We start from the raw sequence: 16457 nt of genomic DNA on the forward strand, positions 1-16457 counted from the left end.
GAGGGTGTGTTTGACAAATGAGCATAAACATAAAGATTCGATAGGTGTAAACAGCGATGTACTTCTTATATTCAGCTCTACACATTTTTGCAAAGATACCTTTTTAATTTTGACAATCAAATCAAGCCCTTTAAAAAAAAAAAAACCCTGAGATTTTGAATGATCACGGGAGATCTTCAATAACAAACTACGTATTGATATTGGAGGAGAGAATGGAAAGGTATTTTGAATTGTTAATCAATAAAATAAAATTAAATGTTTATGACATAAAAAGATCATCCTTTTATAATTTCTATTCAATGTTTTATAATGTGTGAGTCTTAATTTACAAATTAACAAGTATGGTTTTAGTAATGGTGCATACTTAGTTTTTCAACTGATTTCATTGAAAGTGATTGAAGTCCACTGGTGCTGGCCTCAGCATTAAGAGCTTCTGGAGGAGCGATGCCACCATGGGCTCAGGGTTCTGGAAGAGGGATTTGATCTATTCAGAAGGCATGGAGCAGCTGAATCAATTGTTCAATGATCTGGTCATGCTGTGGTACCATTTACAGCTACATATAGATTCCTAATTCGTAATTCACTCCACGCAGGACAATGAACCAACTGTCTGATGATAAGTGATGATAATAATTTACTAATATTTGTCATTTCAGCTCTCAAGCAAGGTTCACACTCCACCAAGCAAATGGACCATTGATCAAACATTGGTTTGTTCAGGTGACAACTATATTATAGGGTCTGTTTATCTCACTGGCACTTAAGAAATTCAGTCTCTAAATGGATCCAGATGATCTAGCTGTTTCTCTCTCCCATGTGTGTGCTTGTGTGTGTGTGTGTGTGTGTGTGTGTGTGTGTGTGTGTGTTGGGAGACATACCAGAAATGTTAAGATGCAAAGACAGTGGAAAAAAAAATAAGAGTATTAGAGTATCACAGAATAAATACAGTGCCAATACTTTGTGCGTGTGGCTGGGGATTTTTGTCAATCCCATTTTTTCCTGGTCCTCCCTTTCTCTATAGTGTTTCCCACTATTTTCTTAAATGATACATTTCAAGCTCTGAAAGTCATACTTTCCTGTACATACATGTCACACTGAGGGTTAATCAGTATTAAATATGGTCATGAGTTGCCTCACCTTGCTTTAATGTGTAGTCTCCAGCTGGCAGAGAAAAGTCATCTTCCTAATCCAGGCCCATTTCTATGAGGTTTAGCATCAGTCACAGGGTGGCTAGAACAAGGCATAAATCGATCTGTTTCCAGCATTTACTTCAGCTCTTTGGTTGCTCAGACTGATGACTTACTTTTGTAAGTTTTGTATCATCCTTGGAAACAAGTGCTTTATAAGTGACAATTTCTCATCAAAATGATCTTGGGTCCTTTAGCTTTCAAACTGAATTTTATCCCATCACAAAGCACTGCCTAGGGAGATCTGAGGTCATTTTTATTACAAGCTGCATAAAAGTAAGGTAATGCATAGAAAGACTAACAAGTCAGCCTTTGGAGTTCCCATTGTGGTTCAGCGGGTTTAGAACCTGACTAGTCTCTGTGAGGATTCGAGTTTGATCCCTGGCCTCGCTCAGTGGGTTAAGGATTGGGTGTTGCGGCAAGCTGCAGCGCCAGTTGCAGATGCAGCTCAGATCCAGTGTTGCTATTGCTGTGGCTGTGGCTGTGGCATAGGCCAGGAGTTGCAGCTCCAATTCAACCCCTAGCCCCAGAACTTCCATATGCCACAGGTGTGGCCCTAAAAAGAAAAAAAAAAATGTCAGCCTTCCGGAATATAAATACTTTATTTACAGCTAATTTATAGTTGTTTTCAAGTTGCTTCTTTTTCCTCCTATCCCATTGCCTCTACCACAGAAGCCCACCAAGATAACTTCCTGTGCTTTAGAAGGGATGCCCTAGAGATGGTTGTCAGGGCTGTACATGAAGATCCGACAAATATCAGAGTAAAATCATCTAACACATTAGAAGAAAAATTAAAGTAAGAACAAAGAGAGCCCATTACGGCTTAGCGGATTATGAACCCAACAAGTATCCACGAGGATGCAGGTTTGATCCCTGGCCTCGATCAGTGGGTTAAAGATCTGACATTGCCATGAGCTGTGGTGTAGGTCTCCAGTCACGGCTTGGCTTGGCATCCTGAGTTGCTGTGGCTGTGGCCATTGGCTGCAGCTCTGATTCGACCCCTAGCCTGGAAACTTCCATATGCTGCCAGTTTGGCCCTAAAAAGCAAAAAAAAAAAAAAAAAAAAAAAAAAGGCAAAAAAACAGAACAAGCCAAATAAGTTGCTACAGTATAAGTAACCATTTTGCCAAGTAAATAGCTCATTAAAATGCCAAAGAGTCAACATTAAGAGGCCAGGGAAATATCAAAAAGTTAAAATTGCTGGTCTGCTAATGAAAAAATATAGGTAAACACAACTTTAATGTAAATAGGTAATTTTTCTGCAATCCGCTTTCCCCTATCCTTTAAAAAAATACCTGTAAATCTAATAGTCTCTCCTGTTCTATGCATAATAAAATAAGCAGAGACACAGATAATATTAAACCATGGTTCAACTTAAATCTAAATAGAAATAATGATAATAATAATAATAAAATAATAGCTAATTTGTCAAGAACACTAATTAATGCTAATTTATTAAATGCTGGGAACCATGCTAAGAACTCTACCTCCATTATCTTAGGAAGACCAAGAAGCAGAGTTAAGTAACATAACCATTAATGCAGCTGGTCAGTGGTGAACCAGACATCGCATCGGGGCTCTTTGGCCTCAGAGTTCACGTGTTTAATTATTGTGCCATTTTACCTCATCCACATTTATTTCCTGATGACTTAATATCGAATGAGCAACAGTATCCTCTCTGTAACAGTTTTCCTACTACAAGTACTTGGCAACCATCAATGTTTATAACTTTTCCCTCTTCTTGCCCACATTTTGTAATTACCTACTTTCCAAATATAGTTTTTCTACTGGTATCCTTGTGGTTAATGTCCCCATTCTGTCATAACCCTCATCACAGTATCTTGTCCATAGCAGGCATTAAATTAGAAATTCATCGAATGAATGAGTGACTATTTAGTTATTTGCAAGCAAAACCTTCTCTCTTTTATGTCAAAGGGAAACATTTGTTTTGACCATTGCATTCTCAATTCCAGTTCTCCTTTGTTGACACATTTTCTGCTTCTGAAAACATTTGAGATCTTCTAATCCATTGTAAGAATAAGTTCTTGCATCTAGCTCTTTACACACACACACACACACACACATCTTAATTCTATTTTTTGCCAAAGTAGTGCTGGCAGTTTGCAATGGGTTTTTTGAAGTCATCGCTGGTTTCCTGCTCTGTAGTGCTATAGGCTGACGATGTAAAGTTCTCTCATTCTTTCCCGGGAGGGAGGCACTCCTACAGCACAGATGTTTTTTCAGTTTTTCTTTGGTTTACTAAAACAATTTCTACCAATGCTCTAACTCCACGAATGTATAATACCCACTGAGTAGCAGGCATTTAAGAAACTATCAGAAACTGTCAGGATTCCTTGCAGTTTTGAGTGAGTGACTGATTGAGCAGCCCTGGGTGTTTCTGAGACTCAGTATGAAAAGAGATATCCATGGATTTATGTCACCTTGTGGAATTCCCAGTGATTAGCTCTTGGGTATTGTTTAAAAACTCTTTCAGGGTAAGTGACATTTGTAAATTGATTGTGCAAACACATATATATTATTTATTTCCTTGTCATTTGCATGAGTTAGGTTGTTTTCTTCTGAAGACTTCATTTCCAGAGAACCCTGAAGAGCAGTACCATTCAGAGTTGGAAGACAAAACCAGTGGAGGGCTGTGATGCATTGTTACTATTATCCTAGGATCTTCTGCTCCAAGCTACTATTTGAAAATATTCAACATATTATCAATTCTTGGATTTTTGTCTTCTTTCCATTATTTTTCTCCCTGTGGGTACTTTCAAGTATATGTATGTGAATGAATGTCTGTGAGATTAAAATTATTGTTAGAAATAGGATCCTGCAATCCCACTCCTGGGCATACATCGGAGAAAACTCTAGTTAGAAAAGATACAGGCACCCCAATGTTCACTGCAGTACTATTTACAATGGCCAAGACATGGAACCAACCTAAGCATCCACTGAAAAATGAACGGATAAAGAAGATATGGTATGTATACACAATGGAATATTACTCAGCCATAAAAAAGAATGAAATAATGCCATTTGTAGCAACCTGTGGACTTGGAGATTATCATACTAAGTGAAGTAAGTCAGAGAAAGACAAATATCACATCATATCCCTTTATGTGGGATCTAAAAAAATGATATAAATGAACTTACTAACAGAAATAGACTCACTGACATACATAACAAATTTATGGCTACCAAAGAGGATAACAGAGGTGGGGTGAGATAAACTAGGAGTTTGGGATTAATATATACACTACTATATATAAAATAGGTAAAAAATGAGGACCTACTCTATGACACAGGGAATTATATTCAGTATTTTATAATATATATTGAAAAAGCATATATACATATAGAATTGAATCACTTTGTTATACACTTGAAATTAACACAACATTGTAGATTAATGATACTTCAATAAAAATGGTTGAAAAAGTAATCTATGCATGTGTGACTTTCTATGCAAATGGTAGTGTACTGTACTCACACCTCTGTACCTTGCCCTTGCATTTAACAAAGTATCTTAGAAGCTTTTTCTTTTTCTTCTTTTGAGGGCCATATGGCATATGGAAGTTTCTGGGCTAGGGGTAGAATCAGAGCTGCAGCTTCCAGCCTACACCACAGCCACATCAAATGCCAGATCCGAGCCGCATCTGAGTCCTATGCTGCATCTTGTGGTAATGCCGGATCCTAACTCACTGAGCGAGGCCAGGGATCGAACCTCCATCCTCATGGATGCTAGTTGGGTTTGTAACCCACTGAACCACGATGGAAATTCCTCTTAGAAGTTATCTTATGCTCCAATGTTATAGTGGACAATAGATGGCTGCCTACTTCATGTCCATTCTCTCTTTTTTCCTGAAATACTTGGATTCTCCTTTACTTGACTGTGCTTCCCACAAAGCTTTCAGAAGCATGGCACCCTGGACTGACTGGCCAAAGCTAATCAATACTTTCCATCCTCGTGGCACACATAAGCTTGTACAATCCAGGTGAACTTCAGGACTCTTACTTGGAATGCTTGGGCAGAGGCACTCTCTTGGCCCTTGGAATAGAGCAAGGAATCTTTTTTTTTTTTTTTTTTTGGTCTTTTTGTTTTTTCTAGGGCCGCACTCTTGGCATATGGAGATTCCCAGGCTAGGCGTCTAATTGGAGCTGTAGTTGCCAGCCTACACCACAGCCACAGCAATGCGGGATCCGAGCCATGTCTGTGACCTACACCACAGCACATGGCAACCCCAGATCCTTAACCCACTGAGCGAGGCCAGGGATTGAGCCCACAACCTCATGGTTCCTAGTTGGATTTGTTAATCACAGAGCCATGGGGAACTCCCGAGCAAGAAATCTTAATGATCATTGATAAGTCTCCTAAGACCTGAAAGAACCAAGCTTGAGATGAAACTATTTTCCTTGACAGAAGAGCAAAGAAATGGGAAGAACTGAGTCCTTGAAGAGTTCTCACTTATGGGATCCAATAAATTTCCTTTATTATTTAAATCAGTTTGCTGTGTATTTTCTGTTGCCTGCAACATAAAGACTATTAACTGAGTCACATACATGTAAACCTACCTCATTCTTTTTAATGGTCTTCACATGAATACATCACAATATACTCAATGAACATTCAGATTACTGCAGTGTGCTGCTACTAACCACACTGAAACATGTAATGTGATGTGTATCTTTATACATTGGGGTCGGTCAGTAGGATAAATTCTTAGAAGTCGAATTGGAAATTTGGGCATATGTGTATTTTTAACTCGACAGACTATTTTTGGAATCACAAAGCGCTAGTGAAGAAGTTGCCTTTAAGATGGGAATGTGGTGAATGGGTATGCTCCACATATTCTTTTTAAATGACTTTTAAAACCCAGGTGGAATATTGTTTTTCCCCTGGAAAAGGAAAAAAAAAATGCACTTAGAAGCATTAAACTGTGTATCTTTAAAGGCATCTTGGAACTGGGAATCAGGTCCACCTGCTCCATTTTATAAATGAGTAGACACAGTTCCTGGGAAGTTCAGGAACTTGCACACAGAAGTTCAGAGCAGAGAAAAATGAGAATCCGGGCTTCCAGCCTTGTTATTGGTGTTCTTCCATAAATAGCGAACTTGGAAGCAGATTCTGTGTAGCGATGGTGGTGGCTGCGCCTGTACAGCAGTAACATGTCCAGTCCAAGTTTATCCTCATTAGTACTCAGGCTGAAGTTGCAACTGCCCTTTGTTACACAATGAATCAAGCATCTGAATACATCCTAAAACAATGAATTCTTGTCATGCTCCCCGCAAGGAGAGGGGTGAGTTCTATTTTAGGGGCAGGAAACTGAGGAAAGGAGACTAGTGCCTGACTAGAGGGTACACAAGGACCAGGGCCCAGCCGGTGGGGCCCCACACTGGATCTGAAGCTGGCATTTTCCAAGGGCATCTCTTCCTGAGAAGAGCTGTGCAGAACGCTGGGCTTTGTGATGCAAATGCAGAGAGAGGGGCCCTGGCCCAGTGCTTCTTTTTATTGCACTGAATATCAGAGGGCTCCTTGGCTATGTTCTTGGCAAAAGTCTATCCAGACTGCCCTGCTCCTGGAAGAAACAATGACAAGAATGAGACAGCCCAAGTGGCTGGGCCAAGACTTGGAAACATTAAAATACAAAAGTTCATGCCTGGGAGATAAAGGAGTTTTCAGGAGTTTACTTGAGCCAAACAAAAAGTCACAGGTATGTCACTGGACAAATTAGAAACATCTCTTAACATATCGTGTCTCCAATTTCCTCATTTCAAACTGTCCTCGCTCCAATGACACCTGTTAGCTCCTTAGAGTGGCTCCCACCCGCACATTTCTTGAATTGTGGAAATTCTCCTGTTCCTCTCTTTGGCCCCCCGACCCAATATGATATTTTTTTAAAGGTGGAACGTATCGTTTAACCCCAGTACTGCCTTTATTTCACAAATAAGAAAAGCTGACTCCGGTGATTTAACTGATACGTCGTAAATCTACGCATAGCCTGGTCTAATAGCCAGACTTTCTAATGCTCCGCCTCATAATGTCTCTAAACATGGAGTCATAGGAATAACTTTTTAAAAAATACCAAAGAATAGAAACATCTAACCGTATTTACCAATAGTCATTTTTCTAAAACGTAAATTTTCATTAGTTCTGCTTTAGTAAGAATCTAATTAGAGATTCATGTAGAAGCTGATAGGTATGACGTTTCATGATGATAATTTACTTTAAAATACTTCAAGATGAAGCAACACACAAAAACAATTATTAAATCTAGGTGATGGGGGAAAAGGGTGTCCTTGTACAGTTTTTCACTACTATTTTTCCCCTTTCTTTCTTGTTATGGCTGCAGCTGCCGGCTTACAGCACAGCCACAGCAATACCAGAGCCAAGCTGCATCTGTGACCTAAGCTGCAGCTTGTGGCACCACCAGATACTTAACCCACTGAGTGAAGCCAGGGATTGAACTCATATCCTCATGGATGCTATGTTGGCTTCTCTTTTCCTTTCTTTTCCTTTCCTTTCTTTTTTTTTTTTGTCTTTTGTCTTTTAAGGCCAACCCCACAGCAGCAATATGGAGGTTCCCAGGCTAGGGGTCTCATCGGAGCTGTAGCCGCCGGCCTATGCCAAAGTCACAGCAACGCCAGATCCGAGCTGCGTCTGCGACTTACGCCACAGCTCACGTTAATGCCAGATCCTTAACCCACTGAGCAAAGCCAGGAATTGAATCCTCATCCTCATGAATCCTAGTCAGGTTCATTACCATTGAGCCATGATGGCAACTCCACAAACTTCTGTCTTATAGTGGCCAAAACACATGTTCTGAGACCCCAAGCTCACTTGCTTACATGCCCTGGAAGTGGAAGATCTATGAATGTCTCAGAGATTTGGGATCCGTGTATCATCCCACTGCTGGAAAGGTTATAGCATGCATCTTGCCATGCTATTGATTTTAAAATAAAAAAGCAGTGCTGGCTGTTTTAAATTCAAATTCCCATTGTGTACATAAACAGTTGACTTTTTTTTTTTTTTTAAAGAATTCGACCTTAAGATTGTGATACGTGGAGGTTTCTCCTCTTCACCTCCATGTCCTCTTTCATGTCTCTCGTATTTTAAAAACTAGCTAAGTGGTGATCATTGGCTCCAATGTACATGTCCGTGGCCCTGGCTTCTGACCATGACTGACTGATAATGGAACAGGATGGAGACTGCTAGAGACTGATTAAAATTTGTGTTTTTCTCCTTTTCCTGGGCACACAGTGAGGCTACATTTCCTAGACTTCCTTATAGGGCGAGTGGCCATTTAATTGTCTTACAGCCAATGGAATGTGAGCTGACACGGCCAATTAGAAACCTCCTGTCCTCCATCTCTTTCTCCTGGCTAATTGATACAAAAGGGATAAGCTCTGGGGAGACCATGGAAACAACATCTTGAAGATGGTACAACATCTTGTAGCCAAGGTCCCTGAATGAATTTATGGCACAGAACATTGGATTGTTACATGATCCAGTCCTGAAATTATGTTGTGTTGAGCCATTGAAATTTTGAGGTTTGTTTGTTATAGCAGCTCACATTTTCTCAACCAATACAGAGATTTTTGCTTAGTATTGTTTGAAGACCATTAACATCTCTGCTGGATTTTTCCCCATTTGTCAAAGAAATCTGATGCCCTTCCATTGATGCTCCCTCAAGTCAATGTTATACAAGTCTAACCTTTGCTCTGAGAGATACTATTTTCTTGGGAAGGAATAAAAGGACAGTCTAGCTTAATCTCTGCTTTTTTTAGAAAAAATGTATTCCTCTCTTTTGCATGTAGGGCCTAAAAATAAGTTAATCATTCTCATCATTTAGGATTCCCTCCTTGTTATCATTATATTTTCCCTTCATTCCTGATACTCCCATTTCTTTTTCTCCAATAGATATACTAAGGTGTTGATATATTCACATGGATTTGTATGTGTTCTTATTGCATTGGGTTGTTGTGTTACTCTGTTTCTAAAATACTTATATAGGGAGTTCGCATTGTGGCACACCAGAAATGAATCCAACTAGTATCCATGAGGATGCAGATTCGATCCCTGGCCTCACTCAGTGGGTCAGGGAGCTAGCATTGCTGTGAGCTGTAGTGTAGGTTGCAGATGTGGCTAGGATCTGGCGTTGCTGTGGCTGGAGCACAGGCCAGCAGCTGTGGCTCAGATTCAACCCCTAGCCTGGGAACTTCCATATACTGCAGGTGTGGCCCTAAAAAGGAAAAAAAAATGTTGTGCTATAGATCTCATTTCTTATGATTTTCACACACAAAAATCATTTTTCATAATTTATCTGTATTGTGTATTTATCTCTCATTTATTAATTTTACCTGATGCATAGACCACTACCCCATCTTCTTCTAGAGATGGGTTTCTAGATTGCCTTCTGTGCACTACCACAACAAATAATACAATGGTAAATGATATGTGCCTCTATAAGGCTCTGTGTGGGCATTTCTCGGTAGGTACATGGGGGATGCTGAGTCATGGGGCATAGGTCCTGACAGCTTGCTTTCCAGAATGGCTTTTCAATTTATCATTTCAGTGTCTGGAGGTTCTCATGGCCTCATGTTGTCTCACCAATTGGCATTCTTCTCCCTTCCCACCTTTTCTGATAGGTACAGTCAAAAACATTTCATCTTTGTTCCAATTCGCATATCTCTGATTAAAAACAAGTGTGTGCCTCTCTTAAGAACTGTCTTAGCCATTCAACTTCCCCCTCTGTGAACTACCTATGCTTCTAAGGCAATACAACAGAATTCATATGGGAAATCCTGTAGGAAATAAAAATGTATCTTAACTATTTCTTAAACTTCTGTTTAGGAGTTACAGGCTATCTACAGCCTGATAGATTCATATTCATTCCAGAAGTATGTGTTGGGCACTCTAGCCTTAGGAGGGATATAGAGGGGTATCTATGAAATGATGAAAGATATAGATCAAGCATAATTCTTCTTTGTGGAGGTGTAGACATCAAAGTGTGAGCTACTCACACATTAATCAATGATAAGATTCCTCCCCATCTTTCCTTTTCTCAATGAACTTTCAGTATGCCTGGTAACTATGAACCATGAGTTGCTGGTATGGGTCAATGAATGCTGCTAACAATTCACCAAAGGAAAACATAGCTTTCTAATGCTTATAAATTCAGAAGCTCAGTGAAGCTTCTTTTCTTAAAAAGAAAATCTTAAGTACCAAATGTTTTGCCACGATATACCTCCCTTAGAAAAAAAGAGCAGTAATAGAATCTACCACCACGCCTCCTCTGAAACCTACATTTGAGGGAATGAGGTTCAGAGGGAGGTAAAAAAATCCTCCATGTGGAGACAGCCTTCTGGAGATCTTTCCAATACACCACCCTAGTTCCATTTTTCAATGCTGTTTTCATTTAAAACTAGACTCATGCAGCCTGCTTGTGCAAAATGAGAATGAGAAAAAAAAAAAAGTTAAGGTCTGGAAAGGAAGAGAAGGATTAAATAAAAAGTTCTGCTAGGATGTAGCCATCATGATCTAATGCACCGTGGGCAGCCCAGCTTCAGGGAATACTGACTTTCAAGGGCTGGCCCTCCCGGGGACAGCTGGCACTCAGCTGGTCATGGTCATGGTGCTGGCCTCATGTTGCCTCTGTGTCTCCTATAAACTCAACTGATGCTGTGTAGGCTTCTTTTTTTTTTTAAACATGTGGCACAGGAAATTTTTCCTCACTACGTGTAAGAGCTGTGTGATTCCCCAAAGAAAAAGATTTGGCAAGGCAGCTAAGAGGAAAGTAGAAGCACTGAACACATGAGCACATTTTAACAATGTCCAAGTGTAACTTTTATTGCCAACAGTAGACATGCACTGGAATTTGAAACGCAGCCCAAATGCTAAATGCAGTTGTTTTTATCTGTGGGGAGAATGTTGTGGTTTCATTCTGAGATGAGTCACTTTGTTCTGATTTATCCAGTTAGTAAATGGATCTGATTTGTTTTCCTTGGGGAGTTCAAAGTTTGTTTGAGGGTTTTGATTTTTGTTCCTGGGAAGAAAACAATCAGGTCTGATAAGAACAAGTGGAAACAAAATTTTATTAAAATGGTCAATAAAGATAAAGCCAGGATGTCACCTGCCATGTACAATGAAGAGGGTTTGGAGTCTTGGCATTGAGAGGGAAACTTGGGAGCCCAGACTTTGCTGTCAGTATCTGACAGCATCTTTACAAGGCCATCCTGAGCTTCCAAATCAGAAAACTAAGCCTTTTGTGCCCTGTGATCTTAATTTCGTCAAATCTACTAAATGATTTCATGATGGGGTTTAGGTGACATTCATACATGTACTGATTTACATTCCTCTGCGGTAGATGAACAAGACGGCTTGGTCCAATTAATCAGTTAACTCCTCAAACTGGAAGGAAATCTTTCCTGAGTGTCTACTACCTGTGGGTGCTTTGTGGGTCAGTTGATACTGTGACTTTGCAGGCATGCAGACACTGTGACCAAAGAATTCTGCTACAGCTGTATTAATTGTTGTCCGTTGTATTCCTATGCCTTTAGTAGCAAACAAACTATGACTAATTGAATGGGTTTCTTTCCCCCATTAACTTGTTTTTCTTTTTATTCCTTCACCTAAAGCAATAGGGCACGAGACAGCAGTATGTATTTGCAAGACCCAAACCACCTATTATAAATTTGACCAATTTCATCATATAATAAATAGGTTGTCTCATATAAGTTTTAGTGTGTAATGAATATTCTCCCTGAAGGAGAGACGTGCTGAGCTATCCACAAAACGGGTCAACATATTTTGAAAACATAAAGTGATCAAGTGCCATTCAGAGTTGTCATTTAAATCTGCTGCCTTGGAGGGATATGAGAACCCAGCTAACGCTAACTGTTAAGACTGTAAACAATTTACTCCGATTTTTAAAAAAAGTAAAAAAACCCACAAAACTGCTTGGAAACATACTTTTTTCCCATTCTCCCCACCTCCCCCGCACGGCCATGGTTGTTTTTTCAGGTCCCCTGGGATTACGGACATTGCTTCCTGAACCATACTTTGTCTTAAATTTAGTGGAGTGGATTGTCATCGTGGTGGCTGTGGGTCCATGAAGATTTTATCAGCCTCCCTCTCTGGCCTCCATCACTTGGCAGATTAGAAAAGCCCATTTCAATATCTCTGGGCATCCCTAACGTGGAGAAAGGTAAGCCTGTGTAGCAGACGTGAAAGAGTCTCTCTACATGGCCCATGGCTTTACTCAACCATGTTTCCTCTTTTATCATTTGTTGGAAAAACCCTTTACTATCTCTTCTTAGTTCCTTGTCCTTTGTTAGCTACAAAGGGCAGATTTTCTTTTGTAAATCCTTAGTAATTAAATGAGCACTTCAGTGGCTGTCGCCCTCAATGGCCTGTTTCCTAGGCTTTTGCCTTTGACAGTCATATTTTGCAAAGGCCCCTGAGATGACTCGGCATCTTCCCCTACTTAACACTAAACCAATTGAAGCCCGTGCTCACTGCATGAAGGAGGAAAAGATTCATTAAGGGCACTTCATTAAGGAGCTGAAATGGGCCGCTGTAAATGCGCCTGAACCGACGGCAATCCAGAGGAGCTGTCTATTAGGAGAGCCACAAAGACAGTTTCGGAAACTGAACTCCAGCTCCAGTGCAGCGGATTAGGGAGAGTGATGGGATTAGTGTTTAATGACTTGGGGCAGGAGACAAAGGGAATTTCGACAAAGAGGCTTAGATATGGAAGAATTAACACTCTCTGTTCCAACCAGGCCTCCAATGACTTCCAGCATTCTTTTCAGACTCAAAAGCCAAGGGAAGGGGGAAAAAAAAAGATGAGCAAAGCTTTAATACTTTCCTAACTTTTTTTTCCGTTTAATAACAACAATACGGAGGAAATAAAAGAACCATCTTCACTCTCTTGCACTTGAAACCTCTTTTAAAAATAAGCATCTACAATTGTATAATTAGCCCCAAGGTGAGCTTACCCAGGGTCTCAAGCATGTGCCAGAATGCCTCTCTTGCCAGGGCAAGTCCCAAACCAAGGCAGACACGGAAGCAAAACCCAGGGTAGCAGAGGACCGGCTAAGTGGCTTTAAAAGTGCTTCCCTCTCCGCAGTTGTTTATGTTACAGGTGCAGCCGAAGGGGCAGAGAGAAACTGCTTCATTGTAAAACCTCCTCCTGGCCCCATCTGGCTCAGACTCAAAACCATTCCAGTGTCTATGGCCTGAGAAGTGCTCCATGAAACGAGGTGATTATCCTGCCTACGTGAGGGGATAACTTTGGAAATGCGCTTAAAGGTTGCAAGTGCTCTTGAAAAAGAATCAAGTCAACTTGGAAAGGGCCAGGCGATGTTGGAGCTTATCTATAGCATTTCCCTGGGCTTGGAAAAGAACACAGTGTCATTATCTAAACACGAAGCCAAATAGAAGTGGCTGACCCGGGAGTGGAGTCTTATTCCCGAGGCCGTTAAGTAAATAGACTCGGAGCACCAAATGCCTTCCAGCAGTAAGTGTGCGATTATGCCCTGCTGCTGAGAATGGCAAAATGCAGGTGCAAATGTTACTGTAGGCAAAGGTACAATCCAAATAGTGCTGTAAATGATCTCGCCCTGTAAACCCATTCAACGTGTCCTTATTTTTAACCAAACCAAATCACTTGCAGAAAAGCTGGGTATTCATTTCAAGTATTAGCCTGGACGAAATGGTCCTGAAGCAGCGCTAGACACCAAGGTATTATTTCACCCGTGTGGTTTAGTGGCACAATGGCCGCCCCCTGCCGTAATCCATTCAGAGGTAATACCCGCAGTCAGTGTGAAATTAAATACATTACAGGCAAAGAGCTTAATGCGTTTTATAGGCAGTTGTTCATCCACATCAAACTTTACGTTTTGAAAATCTGAACATTTGATCCCGCGACAGGAACGGTGCCTCAAGTCAGAGATTGCCATGCTGCGCTGCCAGAAGTTAGAAGAGGGGCCAGACTTCAGTGAAGCTCCAATTGCCTTGAAAAGAACCATTTCCAATCATCTTAGTTCTACTGGGTCACTGGGATGCCAGAAGCCCGGGTAGCACTTGATCCAGTTGCTGCAGGGCTCGGACCTGCCTTTATTGCCCCTTACTTCTCGGCTAACATTTTCTTGCTTGAGGGATCGATGTTTTTCCTGGGCGGTGGGACTCCTGTTTCTCATAGCTAAATTGAAGTAGGGTCTAATGGGCTTCCCTCGCCTCACTCCCCGTCCCTCTTGACCCCAACATGGTCTAGCGGTCTGTTCTTTGTTAAATTGAAAACGTGTAGAAATTTTTATAGAGATCCTCAGCTATATAAATAGCTTTGAAAATTGTTGTAACTTTAAAAACAGGTCAAAAAGGAAATTGAACAGCTAGTGAGTTTCATACCATCCAGTCAGCTTTTTGAAGGGCTGCGTTGGTCTTTCGAGTAAATGGTTGCTTTTATTGTTGGAGTTTCCACTAGTTTTTTTTTTTTTTTTTTTTTTTTTTTTTTTTTTTTTTTTTTTTTTTTTTTTTTTTCCTGAGTAGCTTTTAATAGAGAAAGGGAGCTTTGGTGGAATTTTCTGATAGAACGTCAAATATATCGCAATGGCGCCTGGCACTATATTCAAATGTCAAGAGCGGGTTTTTGTCTTGGAAGTGAGACCTACGTGCCACTGCTGATCATCCTGTTTGCCACAAATATCACTTCCAACAGCGAGTGGGGACATCTGCACGTGGTTCCCAGGCAAGTTCCTGAACATTTGAGGCTCATAGGTGCATCTCGTGTCCTTATAGATGGTTGCCTTGAGTTCTTGGAGACTTCAGACCAAACTCTGTGTGGGTTACAAAAGCTTATCAAAAGGCTCTTTGATACTATCTTCTTCAAAAGTGGACAAAGAGTTTATAGCACTTTAAAATATGGTGAAATGTGTAAGTGCTTTTCCTGTAGAATCATACTGAAAGTCTAAGAGCTTGAAAACAGTGATTTTCAGACTTGGATGGGGAGACAAAAAAATTACTGCTAGGGATCCATTAATCCACCTGTTGTGTAAGCATTCTCTAGAGTCTGAATAAATAACATGTCTCAGATCTAGATTGCTATTTTTAAAAGAATATCTGTAGATGCTATTAAGATTAATAGCATCAAAATGATTTTAAAAGCTTTGTTGAGATTATAGTCATTTTTATCATTATATGTTTTCTCAAAGTTCAAATCATATCACATAGGAGTCTTAAACATTTTTAGAGGGAGTGGATATGGAACTCTATCAATTGCCAGTAATAAAAACCCAACTCAAACTAGCTAAAGGCAAAAAGAAGAGTTTTTTTTTTTTTCTTTTCTCTTTTTGAGGCTACACCTGTGGCATATGGAATTTCCCAGGCTAGGGGTCAAATCAGAGCTGCAGCTGCAGGCCTACACCACAGCCACAGCAAGATCCAAGTGGCATCTGTGACCTATGCCACAACTTGTAGCAATGCTAGGTATTTAACTTATGGAGCGAGGCCAGGGATTGAACCTGCAGCTTCATGGAGACAATGCTGGGTTCTTAACCCACCGAGCCACAATGGGAACTCCAAAAAGAAAAGTTATTGGCTCAGGAAACTCAGAGATATGTTGAGCTCCATTGGCCTTTGCTTGGCTTCATTCTCAGGTATGCTTTGTCCATAGGGTGTTTAGAGAGCCCTGGTCCTGGTCAAATGATTACGTGGTTCTGAGGGCTTATGTACTCAAGGGAGACTTTATCCCAACATCCATATTAATCTCCAAAACAGAGCTGAGATTGTCCAGCCCTACTTCACGGATCTCTCTCCAGACTAACGACCAGGGTTGAGGTGGAGATGGCAATCTGATTGGTCAGTGTGTATTATACGCTGACCCCTGTAAGAGCGGGAGGGGTGGAGTTCCTTGAATTATAGACCTCCCAGAGTCACGTGGAGAGAGGGAGGGGCCAATTGCCAAACAAAAAAGGAGCTGATGTACAGATGAGTGTTGCTTATCCACTGCAAGAGGAGTTCTCATATTTACACTGATATTTACAAGGCTTGGGAATGACTGTTCTAGAATAATTATCATTATTAGTTGATGTTTTAACTGGGATTCTCTACCAGGTATTGGAAGTCAGCTAAGCCTGGAAGAGGTCACCTACCCCAAAGCTCCCGGCAACCCCAGATCCTTAAACCACTGAGCAAGGCCAGGGGTCAAACCGAATCCTTGTGGCTACTAGTAGGGTTCCTTATCACTGAGCCACAATGGGAACTCC

Source organism: Phacochoerus africanus, chromosome 5 (assembly GCF_016906955.1).
Source record: "Phacochoerus africanus isolate WHEZ1 chromosome 5, ROS_Pafr_v1, whole genome shotgun sequence".
Taxonomy (NCBI): Eukaryota; Metazoa; Chordata; class Mammalia; order Artiodactyla; family Suidae; genus Phacochoerus; species Phacochoerus africanus.